The sequence below is a fragment of the Schistocerca americana genome, chromosome 4 (assembly GCF_021461395.2).
Source record: "Schistocerca americana isolate TAMUIC-IGC-003095 chromosome 4, iqSchAmer2.1, whole genome shotgun sequence".
NCBI classification, from domain to species: domain Eukaryota; kingdom Metazoa; phylum Arthropoda; class Insecta; order Orthoptera; family Acrididae; genus Schistocerca; species Schistocerca americana.
Genome location: NC_060122.1, coordinates 400,995,677 through 401,014,515, shown reverse-complemented (window position 1 = coordinate 401,014,515; position 18,839 = coordinate 400,995,677). Strand labels below are relative to the sequence as shown.

Genomic DNA, 18,839 nt, shown 5'->3' with positions numbered 1-18,839 from the left:
AATGGAAGTACAGTAGTAAAAGTTATTATTTTGTCGTTTGTGCACAGTGTGATGTCCTGCAAACAACTTTCTTTTGTGCATAAAGAAACAAATCAATGACCTGCAGCAGACACAGAGACGTGCTCGGAGAACAGTGCAACGGCAGTGGGAAGGGAAGCCATGCTGAGCGCCCGGCCACTGGCAGCTACGTGTGTTTACCGCTGGTCAGCGCCTTGGCAGCTATCTTGCGCACCTGAAGCCAACGAACGCGACTGCTGACACAGCAAACAGCGTGCACAGCTGCGCAATCGCGCGCTATAACTCCGGCAAACGGAGCATGCACGCCACACCGTGTGCGATACTCCACCTTCTACACTTTGTGCCTCGTGACACACGGAATCTGCGGCGAAGGCATACTTTACATGATACAGTTCATCGCATTACCAATTAGTTAATAGCGTGACAAGAATTATTTGAAGTGTGCGTACATCCAACCTGTTAGATACTGCTACGACCTGTATTCTTGAGTCTTACGAATATTTCTGTTATTTTTTAAAAATATGTTAGCATCGAATTGGCAGTTCGTCAGAAAGCTACATCAGGAGGAAATGTCAAATTCCTCAGCGTCCACGGCAAATTTTTGGGGAGTGAAGAACCACCTTCTATGGGTCTGTTAAGTTCATCTTTGTATAGATGGTTGCGGGATCTCGGCTGTTCAATATAAAATGTCGAATCAAAACACGTTCAGCTGCCTAAATTCCAGTGGTTATTTTATTTAAGGTACGATCTGACCGACGCGTATCATGAGTCCTACGTCTGGTCCAGTCAAAATAGGGTCCAGCAGTCAGTGACTGGTATCCGTAAATGTCTTCTTGACACATCGATCCCTTCGATCATCACTATCCGACTCAAATCAATGACCGAAGGGATCTCTCTGTCAAGAAGAAATCTATGGATACCAGTCAGTCACTGAACGCTGGCCCTATTTTGACTGGATCAGAGGTGGGACTCTTCCTACACTTTAGTCAGGGGGACTGAAGATGGCGTAATGTAGCGCAGAAACTAGATGCTCAAATAAAATTACTACTGGAAATTTAGACGCCTGAAGGTGTTTTGATTCGACATTTCATCTTCCGTAAGATCCTCTACACATGTTAAATCTAATCTGTCGGTTCTGGGGATAGTGACGTAGCATGTTCCAAAAATAAATTCATTCCTAATACGTAGATTCAAAGTTCCATTGAAGTCGTTCTGTGAAGGATTTTTTTACGGCACTTAAAGACAAAGGTTACTGGGAAAGTTTTGCAATACTTTTTATTTATTTAATTTTTTGAAGTATTATTTAATTTTTAGAAGTAATTTCGCCACATTGAATACACCTCTCTATCCTCCGAAACCACTTCCTAAAGCAGGTCTCCCTAATTTCTGTAGAAAGCAAGGTACACTCGTTGTCCCAAGCCCTCAGGAGGTCCTCATCACTTGAAAACCGCACTCCTTTCTGCTTCACTTTCACATGCAGGAACAGTGCGAAGTCACATGACGTAAGGTCTGCACTGTAAGGAGGGTGTTCAAGAAGTTTCGGTCCTGTAGCCCGCAAATATTCGGTGCAAGCTTTGGTGCGGTGAGCCGGAGCGTTGTCGTAACGGAAGAACCAAATGTCCATTCTTGACTTCGGCCGCACGTCCTTCAATGGCTGGATGACTTTCAGCAAGCACTGCTCAGTGTATCACTTAGCTGTGATTGTCTTCTGTGTGTCCAAAACAAAACGCTCCACAATTTCACTCGACTAGGAAAAAATATTAGCTATCATTTTCTTCTTTACTGATCGGAATTTTCTGGCAGCTACGGGTGTGTAGTCATGTTGAAAGCCCCAAACTTTGTTTTGAGTCTTAGTCGGCACGCCATAACAGTATAAGTCTCGTCACCTGTCACTATGTTATTCATATATTGAGATTGTCCCTTTGAAAAGTTCTTTAACATCTCTCGGCTCCAAGTCACGCATCGTGTCTCCCGCTCTTCCGTCAGGCTATGTGGCACCCAGAAACAACGAAGTTTCTTTATTTGAAATGATCATGCAGAATCGAACGAATTTTGGTGCATTTAGCCTACGGTATCCTGTATCTGCTTATGGGTCACTTGCAGTGAGGAAAATACTAGACGAAGACAGGCATCAATGTTTTCCTCCGTAACTGATGATCGTGGCCTTCCCGTCCTTTCAGCACCCTCCAGAGTGAAATTCTCTATACTATATGAATATAGTTGTACGATGTGGACACACACATACCGAGTGCAAGAGTCACTTCTTCAAAACAATGGTATATGTTTAAACCATGCGCGATGTTGTACCGCAAAAACTGCCCGGAACTCACTTCCCTGACCACCATGCCACAGCAAGCACCTCTCCGCTCAGGGACTGGGTGTTGTGTCGTCCTAATCATCATCATTTCATCCCCATCGACGCGCAAGTTGCCGAAGTGGCGTCAAATCGAAAGACTTGCACCAGGCGAGCGGTCTACCCGACGGGAGGCCCTCGTCACACGACATTATTATACTTCAAACTAAGCCTGCTAGTGAACGACTGAGCCCGCAGTCTTGGCACAATGACTACAATGCAAGTATGAAGTATTCTCACAACACAGCATCAATCAGCTTCCTGCGACATATTGTTGCGTCGTATTGCAAAACTTTGTACTATATAGGGTGTGTCTCTCGTAAAAGTCCTCAGGTGCATTTTCTCTTGTGCTTCGGCAGATATTTGCAATTTCGTTTTTGCATTATGTAGCTGTAGTAACCCCAAACAATTACGGCTCGTCATGTCTTTCATGCGATGCCGAGTGTCAACAGAAAGCGTCCGTTTGTTTCCCATTACACACAAAATTATTTTTCAATCTAAATTTTGCGTGCCCGTTGGATAGAGCGCTCCCAAATTAGTCTAGTCCGATATTCGTTTTATCGATATGTATGAACAGGGACAGCAAAACACGAAGAATGAACAGCAGTCCAGCAGCCACTCGGTAGCGCTGCATGCTAAGCGGTAGCAGTCGGTCAGGGCAGTGCCGTCGGCGTTTAAGGAGTACTGGTTCCTCTTCAGGTTTCACTATCCCTGTTAACACACATTGATAAAACGATTATATAGTGGTAGGCGTATCTGCGACCCCTTTTTAGAGTAAGTACGTAAAATTCCGCTTTAAAAATTTTGTTCGTAACGGGAAACAAACTGACGCTTTCTGTCGACACTGGGCGTTGCATGAAAGACGCGATTAAGCATTATTGGCTTAGGCTGATTCCAGCTACATAACGCCAAAAGGAAACTGCAAACATCTACTGAAACACCAGAGAAAATTCGCCTGACGACTCTTAGTTTGTATACTCCTCTGCACGGCCGTCCATCTTACGCCGCCTCAACTCTATACAACACCGGGGTTTATGTCTTGAGATCGGAGCGTTCTATACTAGTCCCGTCGATAGTCTTCATGCTGAAGCCGGTGAATTGCCACTAACTACCGGCGCGATATACTGCTTCGTCGGTATGCCTGTCGGCTATTATCAATGCCCGACCACCCGTCTTATCGTTCCTTTTTTGATGACTCTCTTGACCGTCAATGCGGGTTGTATGTATCTGCCCTGCTACCCCCTGGAGTTCGCTTTCGTCGCCTCCTTCAGCACCTTGATTTTTCACTCCCTGCAACCTTTAGAGTGGGCGAGAGCCAAACGCCACCTTGGCTCCAGGCTCAGGTTCGTGTTCACCTTGACCTCAGTTCGCTCCCAAAGAAGATTACCCCAGCTTCGGTATACCGCTCGCGATTTGTCGAACTTCGTCCGAAGTTCATTAATACGATCTTTATTTATACAGATGGCTCTAAGACCAATGACGGTGTCGGGTGTTCTTTTATTGTCGGGGCACACAGTTTCAAATGCCGGCTGCATGGCCATTGTTCGGTCTTCACAGCTGAGCTATTTGCCCTCTATCAGGCTGTTCTTTACATCCGCCGCCACCGACATTCTGCTTATGTCATCTGCTCTGATTCCCTGAGCGCCATCCAGAGCCTCAGTGATCCGTATCCGGTTCACCCTTTCGTGCACCGTATCCAACGCTCTCTTCAGCAGCTGGCGGACGACGGTTCTCCGGTTACCTTTATGTGGGATCCTGGCCACGTCGGTATTCCTGGGAACGAAGCTGCAGATGCCGCGGCCAAGGCTGCGGTCCTCCAGCCTCTGACAGCTTCTTGTGTGCCTTCATCTGATTTTAGCAGGGTCATTTGTCAGCGCCTTTTATCGCTGTGGCATGCCGATTGGTCTACACTTACTGAAAACAAGCTTCGGGCCTTGAAACCTCTCCCCACGGCTTGGACGACCTCTTCACGCCCTTCTCGGCGGGAGGAGGTAGTTTTGTCCCGGTTACGGATTGGACACTGCCGGTTCAGCCATCGCCATCTGCTGACGGCTGCGCCGGCGCCGTTCTGCCCTTTGGGCAATTGCTGACGGTACGCCACATTTTAACGTCCTGTCCGAATTTTAATACACTGCGCACTGATCTTGGCCTGCCATGTACTCTGGATGACATTTTAGCGGATGACCCAGGAGCAGCTGCTCGCGTTCTTCGTTTTATCCACTTGACAAACCTGTAAGGGCATTTGATTATGCTGTTTTCTTTTAATCCCTTGCCTGTTAATGTGCCTTTTATAGTGTTGTCCTTTTTAGTTGCTGTTTTAACCCTGTGCCTCGCACTGCATTCATAACTTGGTATGGGCGCTAATGACCACTGTAGTTGTGCGTCCTAAAAAAAAAAAAAAAAAAAAAAAAAAAAAAAAAAAAAAAAAAAAAAAAAAAAAAAACGACTCTTAGGAGAGACACCGTGTGTAGCATTGGAGGAAGCAAGTCTAATTATAGTTAAGTCAATCATGCTTAATCACTCGTGGAAACGTTTTGTCTGGCAGCCATATAGCCAACAACGCTCTGTAGGCACGCAGAAGTTCTAGGTTTCTCGACTTTCGTCCAGGGCTGCGCTGGACATATTCGGAGGTGCTCCTGCAACGCTGTGTCTTCCTGACTGACGAGTCGGACGTCGGAGAGAGACTTAAATACTGTGTAAAACTGGACCACGCTCATTTTACTCAACATTTAAATCGCTCTCCGACGTCCGACTCGTCGGCCGGGAAGACTCAGCGTCGCCAGGAGCACCTCCTAACATGTCCAGCGCAGCTCTGGACGAAACGCCAGGAACCGAAAAGTTTCTTAGACGACGGCCACGGCAACCACGACAACCAGTCGCGAAGGCCTTCACTGCAAGGCGCAAAAGCTCCCAGGCCACGTAGAGTAGCCTACAGGCCGCTGGTCAGCCGCTGGCGCGGTGTCGCCGCCGCCAGTCAGAGCGCGCCGCCTGTATTTACGACGCACCCACGTGTCGCCGTGGAGGCCGGCCTGCCTGTGTTACGGCCGCCGGAAGACGCGCGCCTCCCAGTGCAGCGCCACGAAGGACTCGGCCAACGTGACGCGAGGCACGCAAACAGCTGGCTCATCCCGCAGTCGGCTGCACGCCGCCGTCATCCGCGCGTTTGCAGACCGGTTTACAATGCCGCCGCGGCTCCAGCTGCGTCGCTAACCCCGAGTCTGACCACGCGTCACGGCAGCCGCCCAATTGTGTGATCGCAAAATACACGCCGATGGACGCATTGCACAACTCGTGGGGGCAAGTATACAAAACAATGGCCTGCCTACAATGTCGATTTGACAAGGAAGGAACGCTGAAAAAACGAACTCCATGCTTCTCTCCCACATTATACTCGGACAACATATGACTGACAGATATACAATAATAGATGTAATTTACACTTGAATGGTGGAACTGTTAAACGTCCGTCAGGAGAATCAAATAACACTGTATCTACATCCATACATAACTTACTTGTATCCAAAAATTCGGATAAGTGCGAGTAGGACTCGCGCAACGAGGATTCCGCACAACATTAACTTCCTATGATGATAGTTCATCCATCCTGGGAATTGTGACTTTCGACGATTTTTGCCTGTTATCGATATCGATACTGACGAGGTATCAAAATATGTGACAAGAATGGCCGTATCTTTTGATTGCACTGACGTAGAAGCATAATTTTTCTACATCTCCAAGGGACGATAGACTTACGGATGTGACATAAATCTGAACTCGATACGCCAGCCCATTCCTGAGAAAAATGGTTTTTAAAAGACGGACGAACAGACAGAATGGAGGCAGGGAATTTTAAAAATTGAGAATATATTCGGATAACAGAGTTAGCTGCTCACCTCATGCACAAAATAATGAGAAAACTTAGAAAATTAGCAATTTATCAAAAATATTCTTGGTGCCATACACTGGGAAATGACTGGTTCTAAGCCCAATAAGAAAGTTTGTACCATCTGCAATATTATTAAATCTTGTTCCACTATCTCGGGTGACAAGCTTTCAGCCACACTGAGTCACTTGCAAGATTTTTAAAACTATTTACACTGTGGAGTAAAAGTGCATGTGCTTTCAAAATCTTGCGAACGACTCAACTTGAGAATGCCAGAAACGTTGCCACCCGAAAACTGGAATGACGTTTAATAATTTCTCGCATGTACTCCCGAAAATGATGAAATATTCGATGCATTGCGAAAACTTCAAGAAACACAACAAATCAGGTGTTTGAACTGCCGTTAATACTGAGGCACTGTCCTCTGCTTGTGATAATAAGAGTAAAGGAATGTAGCAGTAATTTTTTTACTTAGTAGAACTGTAGTCAACAAAAACCAGTCCTCATATTTTTAAAGGTTTGTACAGGAAAATAAAATTAAATAAAGAATCTCTCAGCACTGACATCTGTTTATTACACGAAGGAGGAGGAGGAGATTTGTGTTTAACGTCCCGTCGACAAGGTCATTAGAGACGGAGCACAAGCTCGGATTAGGGAAGAATGGGCAAGGAAATCGGCCGTGCCGTTTCAAACGAACCACACTGCATTTGCGTAAGGCGATTTATGGAAATCACGGAAAACCTAAATCAGAATGGCCGGACACGGGTTTGAGCCGTCGTCCTCCCGAGTGCGAGTCCAGTGTGCTAACCACTGCGCCATCTCACTCGGTGTTTATTACTCAACACCATTCTTGGCATGGGATGCTGCAAAGTATACCGTAGAATTCCCTGTGCTGTTGATGAGGAAATGGAAACACCGTCAACAGGTCTTTATGTGTTGCAACTGATCAACATGACTGTGGTCTTTCAACTGAAGTGTGGCATGGCCTATACCATCCATGGTCTTTCCTCTTTCGAATACATTAACGTTTTTTCCATTCTTCAGTTTCAAGGGACGAGAATGAGAAGCTAATTTCTGTGACTTTTTGGCCATATGCTTACGAGACAAGTGCTAAATAAATTTGCAAGTGCACTTGAGTAAACTTCCAATCAATGTACACACATTCGTTCTATGTTCAAATGCAGATTCAATTAATTTCCTCCAATTTATGCTCGTTCTCAACCCTTTGTGCGTATCTACCAGGGGGAGACCACGAGGTTGGGATCACGAATTTACTTCAGACTTTGTAAACCTTTAGTAGGCCAATACAAACAACATAATGTATAAGCAGTAAGATGCACTACTATGACAATTCCGAGAAAATCGCAAGAGAATTTTACGCGTCTATTATGTAAGTGATATATCTGTGCGGAGGTGGCGGTAACATGAAGTCATTGTGGCAAAGCGATTAGCGTTCGGCGCGTTGCAAGAAGGTCGTGCGGAAGGCGACGTTTCGAATCTACCTAACAGTTTTTAATCTATTTTTTCATCACCGGTCAATTTTATTTGTATGATATTTGAATGGTAACATAATGGAAAAAACGTGCAAAATCATGAAGTTGTGGTGAATTTCATATGTTATTTGACTGTTAATTGTTTGCAATTATATTTTCAAGGACAACGGACAGGCTTGGAAAGCCCAAGTCAAACCTCGATAAATAATGACGTTATTCACAATCAGTAACACAGTAAGTAACAATGTGCCAGACCACAACTAATTTACAATTACTCGTCGGGATGGTATTTGTCGTACAGACATGGAAAACAAACAGAAAGTTGATGCAAATAATTCATGTAAACACACGAGTTTTTTTAATGCACAACTATGTAAGTTACATAATAGACGCGTAAAATTTCACTTATGATTTTCTAGGAACTGCCAGAGCAGTGCACCTTATTACTTGCACATTATGTTGTTTTAATGGTCTAGTAAAGGTATACAAAGTTTGAAGTAGAACTGTGATCCCAACGTCGTGGCCTGCCCTTGTAACTAACTCTGCAAGAGGGGGTTTTTGTATTCTAGTTTCCCTTAAGATGAACAAATAGCCAACCGTTGAAAATAATACTGGACTGACAGTGGTGTGATTAGCTTATTTACTGTAAAAGAAGTCGTAGTTCCAAATGAGTTGTTTCCGTGGCATTTTGGCGTTCTATGCAGTGTCATTGTTAACGTAATCCATTGAAACAGTTTCGACAATATGAATAAGTGTAACAGAAAACGTAAGAAAATATTGTTGAATGTCACATGTAACCGAAAAAACGTAAGTTAAGTGGAACATAAGCTACGACACTGTGGCGAAAAAGCACAACAATCTTGCTCCTCACATTTTTAAACTAACTTCAGTTCTAGGTATCGGATTGTTAAGTTCTCTATAAAAGACGTATAAAAAGTCTCACGGTATTTCTGAAGCTGATCTATCTGCACTAGCTAAGTAACAAGACTCAAAATACGCTAAGCGCTATACAGGCTAAAATGCGCCGACCCAGAATCACCTGACTCGAGCTGCAGCAGATGTTTCAAGAGGTATCGTGCTGCGCATCCGAATGCTCACTCCATGGTTATTTATACACTATGGCGCTGCCCCGTCGTGTAAGACATCAAAAGTAATTAAACATGGGGCTCTCAGGACTAAAGACCACAACAACAATCTCTCTTTCACTGTGTGTGTGTGTGTGTGTGTGTGTGTGTGTGTGTGTGTGTGAGAGAGAGAGAGAGAGAGAGAGAGAGAGAGAGAGAGGGCGCACAGCAGAAGCGTGGTGGCTTGCGTTCAGCCGTGTCGTGAGTAACCAACAAGTACGGACGCGGGCTGTGCTCTGCTCAGATCCAGATTCCAAGAACCTACGCTGAAAGAGAGAGTAGTCGTGCGCAGGAGCGCAGCTCAAGGTCTGTTCTCTCCGTGGGTGACTCACTTCCAGCACACCTGCTGCCGCAAGTTTCAATTTCTGCCTCGACGTACGCCTGAACAATAAAAGTTTTATACACGGGCAAGGAACGGAGAAAAAACCAGTAAAATTTAGAGGACACACGTCAAAAAGGTTGCAGCGTTGGTAACAATGAGCTCCAATTTTGTCAGCGATAACAGAATACACGAGTGAACGAAAACAGATGACTTCCCCTTGCAGAAAATGGAAAAAACGGTGAAGACGAGTTAAATCAATGATACTGGCAATACTGTTATTTTCGTATATTCACATATATCCCAGTAGATCTCTGCAAAATATAAGACTGGCAATCAGCTCTAAACAATATAGGTTTGTTGAAATTACTGCAACCAGTCGGCTTTTGTTTTGTTCTTCAATTTTTTTATTATTCCTTTACAGGTTTCGAACCGCCTTGCGATTCATCATCAGATGGTACATACATTAACCGTCTGTAACAGTGTGGGAGCGATGTAGTTCACCATCAGATGGTACATACATTTACCGTCTGCAGCAGTGTGGGAGTGATGTAGCTGTGGCAAGATGTGTAAATGGAACTTGTAAGCAACGAGAGTGGTGAGAATTATTCACATTATGAGATAGATTTTGTTGCTTTACTAATCACGGTAAGTGAAGCAACAAAATCTATCTCACAATGTGAATAATTTTCGCCACACTCAATGCTTACATGTTCCGTTTATACGTCTTGCCACAGCTACCTGACTCCCACACTGCTGTAGACGGTTAATGTATGTACCATCTGATGGTGAACTCCATCACTCCCACACGGCTGCAGACGGTTAATGTATGTACAATCTGATGATGAATCGCTACGCGATTCGAAACCGATAATGGAATAATAAAGAGTTGTAGAACCATTTTTTTATTCTTGACAGTCGCAGTGTTTCTCATCCATAATTTCTAAACAATATGGTTGCCTTTTAGACTATGCGATTAGTACATCAGAACTAATCACTCCCATCATTTACTTAACAACAACGACAGCACAGATGGTGTTTCAAATTTCTCCTTGCCAAATACAGGAATGGTATATAACAAATTTAATAGTAATGCACAACTAGAGAAATCGGGGTAATTTCAACATTTTCGCGTATTATCTAATGAGGCAGGAATGGGTGCTGTTCAGAAATGGTTCAAATGGCTCTGAGCACTATGGGACTTAACATCTGTGGTCATCAGTCCACTAGAACTTAGAACTACTTAAACCTAACTAACCTAAGGACATCCACACACATCCATGCCCGAGACAGGATTCGAACCTGCGACCGTAGCAGTCACGCGGTTCCAGACTGAAGCGCCTAGAACCGCACGGCCGCACCAGCCGGCTGAATGGGTGTTGTATTGCAAAGGTTAATTACCTGAGTTACAGTAAATTATGATTACAGTGTTATGATTTAACAAAAACAGAAATTTGAATGATGTACTTTGTGTGAATTCCTGCAAAATAAAGAAGACTGGCAATACCTGTAAACACAACACAATATTCTTTTTGTAACGCTAGTTACTAAAATTACAATATTTTTGTTGGCTCAAATGGCTCTGAGCACTATGGGACTTAACATCTGAGGTCATCAGTCCCCTAGAACTTAGAACTACTTAAACCTAACTAACCTATGGACATAACACACATCCATGCCCGAGGCAGGATTCGAACCTGCGACCGTAGCAGCAGCGCGGTTCCAGACTGAAGCGCCTAGAACCGCTCGGCCACAACGGCCGGCGATTTACGTAATTCGCTCCAGGTAAATGCTGGGATGGTTCCTTTAAGAAGTCATCACGAGGCAGAGAAAATCCCTGACCCCACCGGGAGCGGGAAGCGGGAACGCTACCGCACAACCACGAGCTGCGGACAATATTTTTGTTTTCCTGTTTTCGGAAAGCAGGGAGAACATAAAGAGATAACTGCAATGAAAGAGAGGAAGGACAACAAACATGTCGACATCATACAAAACTAATGTAAATTCACTTTGCATTCTAAAATGGGATTTAATTCCCGAAACGTGTCGCGCTATGCATGAAAAAAACAAAATTTGTGCAATACCTTGTTATTTAAATCATTATTGACACATAGCTTTGGCCTGTGATGCTTGCGAAATTAAATTACAATCGCTCTTTCACCCCCGGCTCACACGTAACCCGCAAATTTCCCGAAGCTGTCCTTACAGCCAGTAGAGACGTTCCTCAACTAAGAACATACCTCTTGGCCTCGTCTCATAAAACGTCAAAAAATTTTATAGGTAAATTTAAAATATTATGTTAAATATTGTGACCGACAAATGTAAGACGACGAAGTGTTTATACAAAAGAAAAAAAATACTACGAAGAGCTTCAAATTGGAAGTACTTTTGTTCGAAAGATAGTTTTAAGCTACCAATAATATTTGCAAGCTTTGTACGAAAAACACTGCAAAAAGTTCAGTCTATCCACTATACCATTTTGACATTGCACAATTTTATTCTGGATGAATACTTTTTGTCAGCTTCTCATAAGCGATCAGAACTGGTATTACTTTGTGGAATGTAAGAGTTGTTTGTATTCTTCTCAAGCGACTTACAAAAACGTAAAGGTCAGGGTGAGTGGCTTCAAACAAAAAGAGTTACAACCCTCGACACATTTGTCGTTTTTCGAGGTTTAGTATATGCCAAAGTATTTGTACACGCCGTTCTCCCTGAAGGATGCGGAATGCGGGTAAGGGAAAGAAGTGTATCCTTTCTCGACCATTTCTGAGATTCTGGGTTCGTTTCCGTTTTCACGCAGCAAACTAGGAGAAGGGAACAAGTCGTTTAAAATATTGGTTCCACAACGATTCATCTCCGAACATGGTCTCCTATTTACATCGTCTTCTATCCCGCCACCTCTACGCGTCCCAGGAATTTTACATTTCAAATGCGACAAGCAGCGAACACTGTGCGGACGAGCAGTCTCTGCTGCTACCGTATGAAGGGCGCCGCCCTTGACCTCCATCTGGCCGCACGCGGCCGCGAGGCAGGCACGCTTTCCGTACCAGAAGGCGACGCAATGCAGCGAGCCAGCAGGCGAAAAATAGCAAAGAGGTGCTCGCCGAGGCGAGGCGTAGGCGGGCCTTACGTCATGGCGCGCACGGGAGCGGGCCGCACCGTGGCACGGCTGCCCACGGCGGAGTGCCCGCCTAGAGATCGAAACCGGTCCCCCAGCCCCCTCTCCCCTCCGCCGCCCACCCTGCCAGCACATCAAGGATACTGGTTTCGGGCGCGCACTCTCACTGCTGCCTCGCCGGCAGATGGCAACCACACTTGGCCGACAATGACTTTGCAAATTACCCTCGCCTACGTAACCGTATTCCGCAGTTACCCCTCACCTCCCATTCACGACACTAAGACAAATCGCTTACACACATTTTTTTTTATTCCATTACCTTTATAACTGGAACTCCAGCTGCAAGATTTCTTATTTTAAAAAATACCATCGGTTTCGGGCGCACGCAGGACTATTTCTAAATGTTACATACGACCGTATAAGAAGCAACTATAATACACTACTGGCCATTAAAATTGCTACACCACGAAGATGACGGGCTACAGACGCGAAATTTAACCGATAGGAAGAAGATGCTGTGATATACAAATGATTAGCTTTTCAGAGCATTCACACAAGGTTGGCGCCTAAAACGTGCTGACATGAGGAACGTTTCCAACAGATTTCTCATACACAAACAGCAGTTGACCGGCGTTGCCTGGTGAAACGTTGTTGTGATGCCTCGTGTAAGGAGGAGAAATGCGTACCATCACCTTTCCGACTTTGATAAAGGTCGGATTGTAGCCTATCGCGATTGCGGTTTATCGTATCGCGACATTGCTGCTCGCGTTGGTCGATATCCAATGACTGTTAGTAGAATATGGAATCGGTAGGTTCAGGAGGGTAACACGGAACGCCGTGCTGGATCCCAACGGCCTCGTATCACTAGCAGTCGAGATGACAGGCATCTTATCCGCATGGCTGTAACGGATCGTGCAGCCACGTCTCGATACCGGAGTCAACACATGGGGACGTTTGCAAGACAACAACCATTTGCACGAACAGTTCGACGGCGTTTGCAGCAGCATGGACTATCAGCTCGGAGACTATGGCTGCGGTTACCCTTGATGCTGCATCACAGACAGGAGCGCCTGCGATAGTGTACTCAACGACGAACCTGGGTGCACGAATGGCAAAACGTCATTTTTTCGGATGAATCCAGGTTCTGTTTGCCGGCCGCGGTGGTCTCGCGGTTCTAGGCGCGCAGTCCGGAATCGCGCGACTGCTACGGTCGCAGGTTCGAATCCTGCCTCGGGCATGGATGTGTGTGATGTCCTTAGGTTAGTTAGGTTTAAGTAGTTCTAAGTTCTAGGGGACTGATGACCACAGCTGTTAAGTCCCATAGTGCTAAGAGCCATTTGAACCATTTGAGCCAGGTTCTGTTTACAGCATCATGATGGTCGCATCCGTGTTTGGCGACATCGCGGTGAACGCACATTGGAAGCATGTATTCGTCATCGCCATACTGGCGTATCACCTGGCGTGATTGTATGGGGTGCCATTGGTTACACGTCTCGGTCACCTCTTGTTCGCACTGACGACACTTTCAACAGTGGACATTACATTTCAGATGTCTTACGACCCGAGGCTCTACCCATCATTCGATCCCTGCGAAACCCTACATTTCAGCAGGATAATGCACGACCGCATGTTGCACGTCCTGTAAGCGCCTTTCTGGATACAGAAAATGTTCGACTGCTGCCCTGGCCAGCACATTCTCCAGATCACCAATTGAAAACGTCTGGTCAATGGTGGCCGAGCAACTGGCTCGTCACAACACGCCAGTCACTACTCTTGATGAACTGTGGTATCGTATTGAAGCTGCATTGGCAGCTGTACCTGTACACGCCATCCAAGCTCTGTTTGACTCAAAGCCCAGGCGTATCAGGGCCATTATTACGGCGAGAGGTGGTTGTTCTGGGTACTGATTTGTCAGGATCTATGCACCCAAATTGCGTGAAAATGTAATCACATGTCAGTTCTAGTATAATATATTTGTCAAATGAATACCCGTTTATCATCTGCATTTTTTTGGTGTAGCAATTTTAATGGCCAGTAGTGTAAAAGGAAAATTGAATATTAAAGTACGGTCTTTTCAGTAATGCATTTACTTAAGCAACGTGGTGGTGGTGGTGGTGGTGGTGGTGGTAGTAGTAGTAGTAGTAGTAGTAGTAGTAGTAGTAGTAGTCTTATATTCCCAAGGACCACTTCTACAAGGATACTAGACATGTAGTGATATTACAGTTTCATGTATGCAGCTAGTTTCAAAGTCTTGGCATCAAACGTCTATAGTCTACCTACTACAGTAACTTCATATTGTGATTTTTTTTCAACATGAAACTCGTAAGATTGAGTGCGTCTAAGCCGAGAATATTTCAGAATAGAACTAGGAACTTTAATTTTGCTGGGCCTAGCCTCTTTCGTACGGAGAAGATGATTGGATTAAAGGCAACACAAAGGACACACGCAAGCCGCAGGATACCTACGAACCGCTGCTTCTCGGGGCATAACCAATACGAAAGAACGCCTAGCATCACCGGGTTTGCTGTTCTCCATGACGTTATCTATGACCCCTTTAAGTTTGATCTACACACTTAGAACACCTTCTATATAATCCGGCTGGCTGAAAGAGGATTGAAGCCTCCATCCACTTGAATACAAAGTAAATCGTTTTAAACTGCACATCCTCATTCGGTTTGTCGTTATCGCGTAAAGAAGATATTTAATAAAGTAAAAAGCTAGTAAAGCGCAGCTTTGAACTATACATATTTTGGGAAGACAGTAAACGGACGCAATTATTATGTTTTCCTTTCATTTGACTGTCTCAGTTTTGCCGAGGATAGCCAGTATTGCTAACATGGTATCATAATCAAACATGTACGACGTACCATCGTCTTCCGACCCTAGTATGACATTCTACATTAATATGCCAAGAAGCTGTGCTTTAGTTTATAGTCTCATACTAGGTGTAACTTTCATTCTAAATGTCACAAGACTTGTGAAAAAGCCGTGAAATCTAATAAGACTTCCGGTCTTGCGTTATAGCAAAATCCATGACGGCCTATGAATGGAGCAAAGCGATTATCTGATAGTTTCCAGGGTAAAAAAAGGCTTGATTGTAGGTTATTTCTAAGTCACATTTGGACTTTCGTGCTCGTGAAAATGTTCTTTTGCACGAAATTCGCATGACCCTGCAAAACTTTTTAAATTGCTTGGACAATTGTTTCAGGGTCGAAATAATACTCATCACACCCCAAACAGTAAGAGGAACAGAAACGTCTGGTGGGGCGATTGCGAACCGGAATTCGACGGACATTCAGTGCAGTTTAGGTATGCATCGTTTTTCTCAACAAAGGGTGATGACTCGGGATTAGGTAACTTAAGTGGCGCTGATCTTTCGGTAACTCAGGAGTCACAATTTGTTACAATTCGTGGGGGGAAAAAAACCAACCAGTGTACGTCGAAGGATACAGTGATATTCTTCAGAAGAAGAGGAAGCTTAAAAGACAACTGAAAAACTCGAGTAGTTCTCGCAAGCAAGAGGAGAAGTGGTGCGCCACCACAATGCCCACTCCTCCTACAACACCGCGTTAACAGTGACACACTACGTGCCTTGAAATTTAGTGTGTGTTGAAACAAGGGCGTACACGCCGTTCGCGGGCAGCCCATCGCACTTTCACTTGTTTGGACTTGTGAAAGAGCACCTGCAGTGTGTGGCAAGTGAGAACGACAAGGATGTGCAAGAAGCACAATTACGTAGATAAAATGCAGTGTTTTATGGCATACATAATCTTGAGGATAGTCATATCGATAATGTTAAGAATATGTCTAAAAATAAGACTGGAAGTTCCCATTACAATCTGGTCAGGAAAACAAGACCACTGATGACAATTCATCATGCACATCGCGCCGACGCTGACGTTGCCGTTGCCATTTCCAGACCGTATTAGTCAGGAAAATGGCGGTAGAAACTACAGTACTCTTGCAAGTGAGGCAGACAATGAAATAAGACAAGCATGCACTGGCAGGCATGTAAAAAATAGCCAAGAGGAAGCTCTGATCGAAGTCAACAACGGAAACCACCTCGAGCCTCTGTGCATCCCGTTTTGTCATGACACACCATCATACCCCGTACTGACATCATGCATCTAAATCTACATGTATACTCCGCAAGCCATCATGCGGTGCACAACGACGGGTACCCTGTGCCACTGCTATTCAGTCTCTTTCCTGTTCCACTGGCAAGTGAAACGAGGGAAAAAGGACTGTCTATGTGCTCACGTACAAGCCCTGATTTCTCTCGTTTTGTCTCAGCGGTCCTTATGCAACGTGTATGTTGGTGGCGGCGGGATCGTTCTACAGTGCGCTGCAAATTCCATTCTCTATATTTTCCCAAAGCGTTTCGCGAATAAAAAAAAAAAAAAGTCTACATCCCTCACGGGATTCCCACTTGAGTTCATGTATCATTTCCGTGTTGATCGATCCTGTCGGTAATAAATCTAGCAGCACGCCTCTGAATTGCTTCGATATCTTTCTTTAATTTACGATGAAACGAACACCCTTAGCTGCTTACAGGCGTTGACATAAGTCAACGGGGACAGATGAAAATGTGTGCCCTGACCGGGACTCGAACCCGGGATCTCCTGCTTACATGGCAGACGCTCTATCCATCTGAGCCACCGAGGACACAGAGGATAGCGCGACTGCAGGGATTTATCTCTGGCACGCCTTAGTATATATATCTTTCTTTAATCCGACCTCGTGGGGATCCCAAATATTCGAGCAGTACTCAAGAAAGGGTCGACTGAGTGTTCTGCACGCGGTCTGTCCGCAGCTCGTGATCTAGTGGCTAGCGTTGATGCCTGTGGATCACGGCGTCCCGGGTTCGATTCCCAGCCTGGTTGGGGATTTTCTCTGCCCGGGGACTGGGTGTTTGTGTTGCCATCATCATTTCATCATTATATTTCGTGACAGTGGCTGGAATGGATTGTGTAAAAATTGGCACTTTGTACGGGCGCTGATGATCGCGCAGTTGAGCGCCCCACAAACCAATCATCGTCATCATCATGTACGCGGTCTTCTTTATAGATAAGCTACAACTTCGGCGAGAACTCGCCCAATAAACCCAAGTTCATCATTCGCTTTGTCGCTTTGCAACGTTACACACAGGTATTAGTCAACGTGATTGTGTATAGCAGCACACCTCCAATACTGTATTCAAACATTATGTAGGACTGTTTTTCTACTCCACCTGTATTAACTTACATTTTTTCCACATTTACAGCACGCTGCCATTCTTCTCACCAAACAAATTCTGTCCACGTCAGCCTGTACCATCTTACATTCACTCAAAGACGACACTTTCCCGTACACTACAGGGTGATCAGTAAAAAGTCGCAGGTTGCTGCTCACCCTATACGTAAGTCTGTTTATGAATAAAGAGAATAAAAGCGTTCCTATCACACTTTCCGGGGGCACTCCTGACGGAACGTCTGTTTACGATGAACATTCGACGTCCAGGACAACGTACTTGGTTCTATTACTCATCTGTGGAGGGACACCAAGCCGCGCGGGATTAGCCGAGCGGTCTAGGGCGCTGCAGTCATGGACTGTGCAGCTGGTCCCGGCGGAGGTTCCGAGTCCTCCCTCGGGCATGGGTGTGTGTGTGTTTGTCCTTAGGATAATTTAGGTTAAGTAGTGTGTAAGCTTATGGACTGATAACCTTAGCAATTAAGTCTCATAAGATTTCATACACATTTGAACATTTGAGGGACACCAATCACAGACCACGGCCAGTTTACCGGAATATCTTGTATCGCAGTGTCACACTGCAATGTCGTTAGGTCTTCTTTTAGTGTTCAGAAGTTGTTTGGACGTGAGTACTCTTCTCCAAGGTTCTTGGCCAAGTAACGGTTACTAGACATGAGGATTACCCACATCCCGAATGTAATTTGACATCTGCAGATTCGTTTTATTTTCAACGTAGCTGTTTTGGATTATCGGGGGGAAGGTTCCTGGCTGCGTGACGTTGTGTTATCTGCCCAGCCAGTAACAATCGCCGAAAGGCTGGCCTACCCCGTCAGCACGCACAAAAATGTTAGTGGCGAGATAAGACGCAGCGGCTTCCACGAAGCGGCCGCGATAAGCGGTGCTCTTGCATTTCGCCTACGCCGGCAGGTCTCGCGCGCCGCTGCAGCTGCCCTACACCACAGAACACTGCTCCAGCGCTGCTGCCCCCACCGCGGCGGACCAACGACCGCCCGCCCGTTCTCACTTACGTTCTCTGTACAGCGCAGTCCACTTATAAACTTCTTGGAAGACGCCGTTACAGACTGACTTCTGCACTACTTACAGCAAAAGCTAATCTTGCTTCACAAACTAAGGAGGCTACCACGAAGATCAGGAAACGTATAACCATGGGCGTTCTCACAGAGAGGAGGCAGCAGGAGGGTTGATGCCTCGCTCCTACAAATAAAATTATCTCCACAAACGGACTCTCACCCTGACGCTCCAGACAGACACAATTATAAATTCAGTATCAGTTTGAATAAA

At 45.2% G+C, this 18,839-nt stretch overlaps 1 protein-coding gene and 1 non-coding gene across 3 annotated transcripts in view; both read right to left on the bottom strand.

The window, feature by feature from the left end:
* LOC124613196 (max dimerization protein 1-like) overlaps positions 1–18,839 on the bottom strand; it is a 700,459-nt gene that overhangs the window by 570,221 nt on the left and 111,399 nt on the right. The window lies entirely within an intron of this gene.
* On the bottom strand, positions 16,900–16,974 carry Trnat-ugu. The gene has a single exon. It is a non-coding gene; the product is annotated as a tRNA-Thr (tRNA).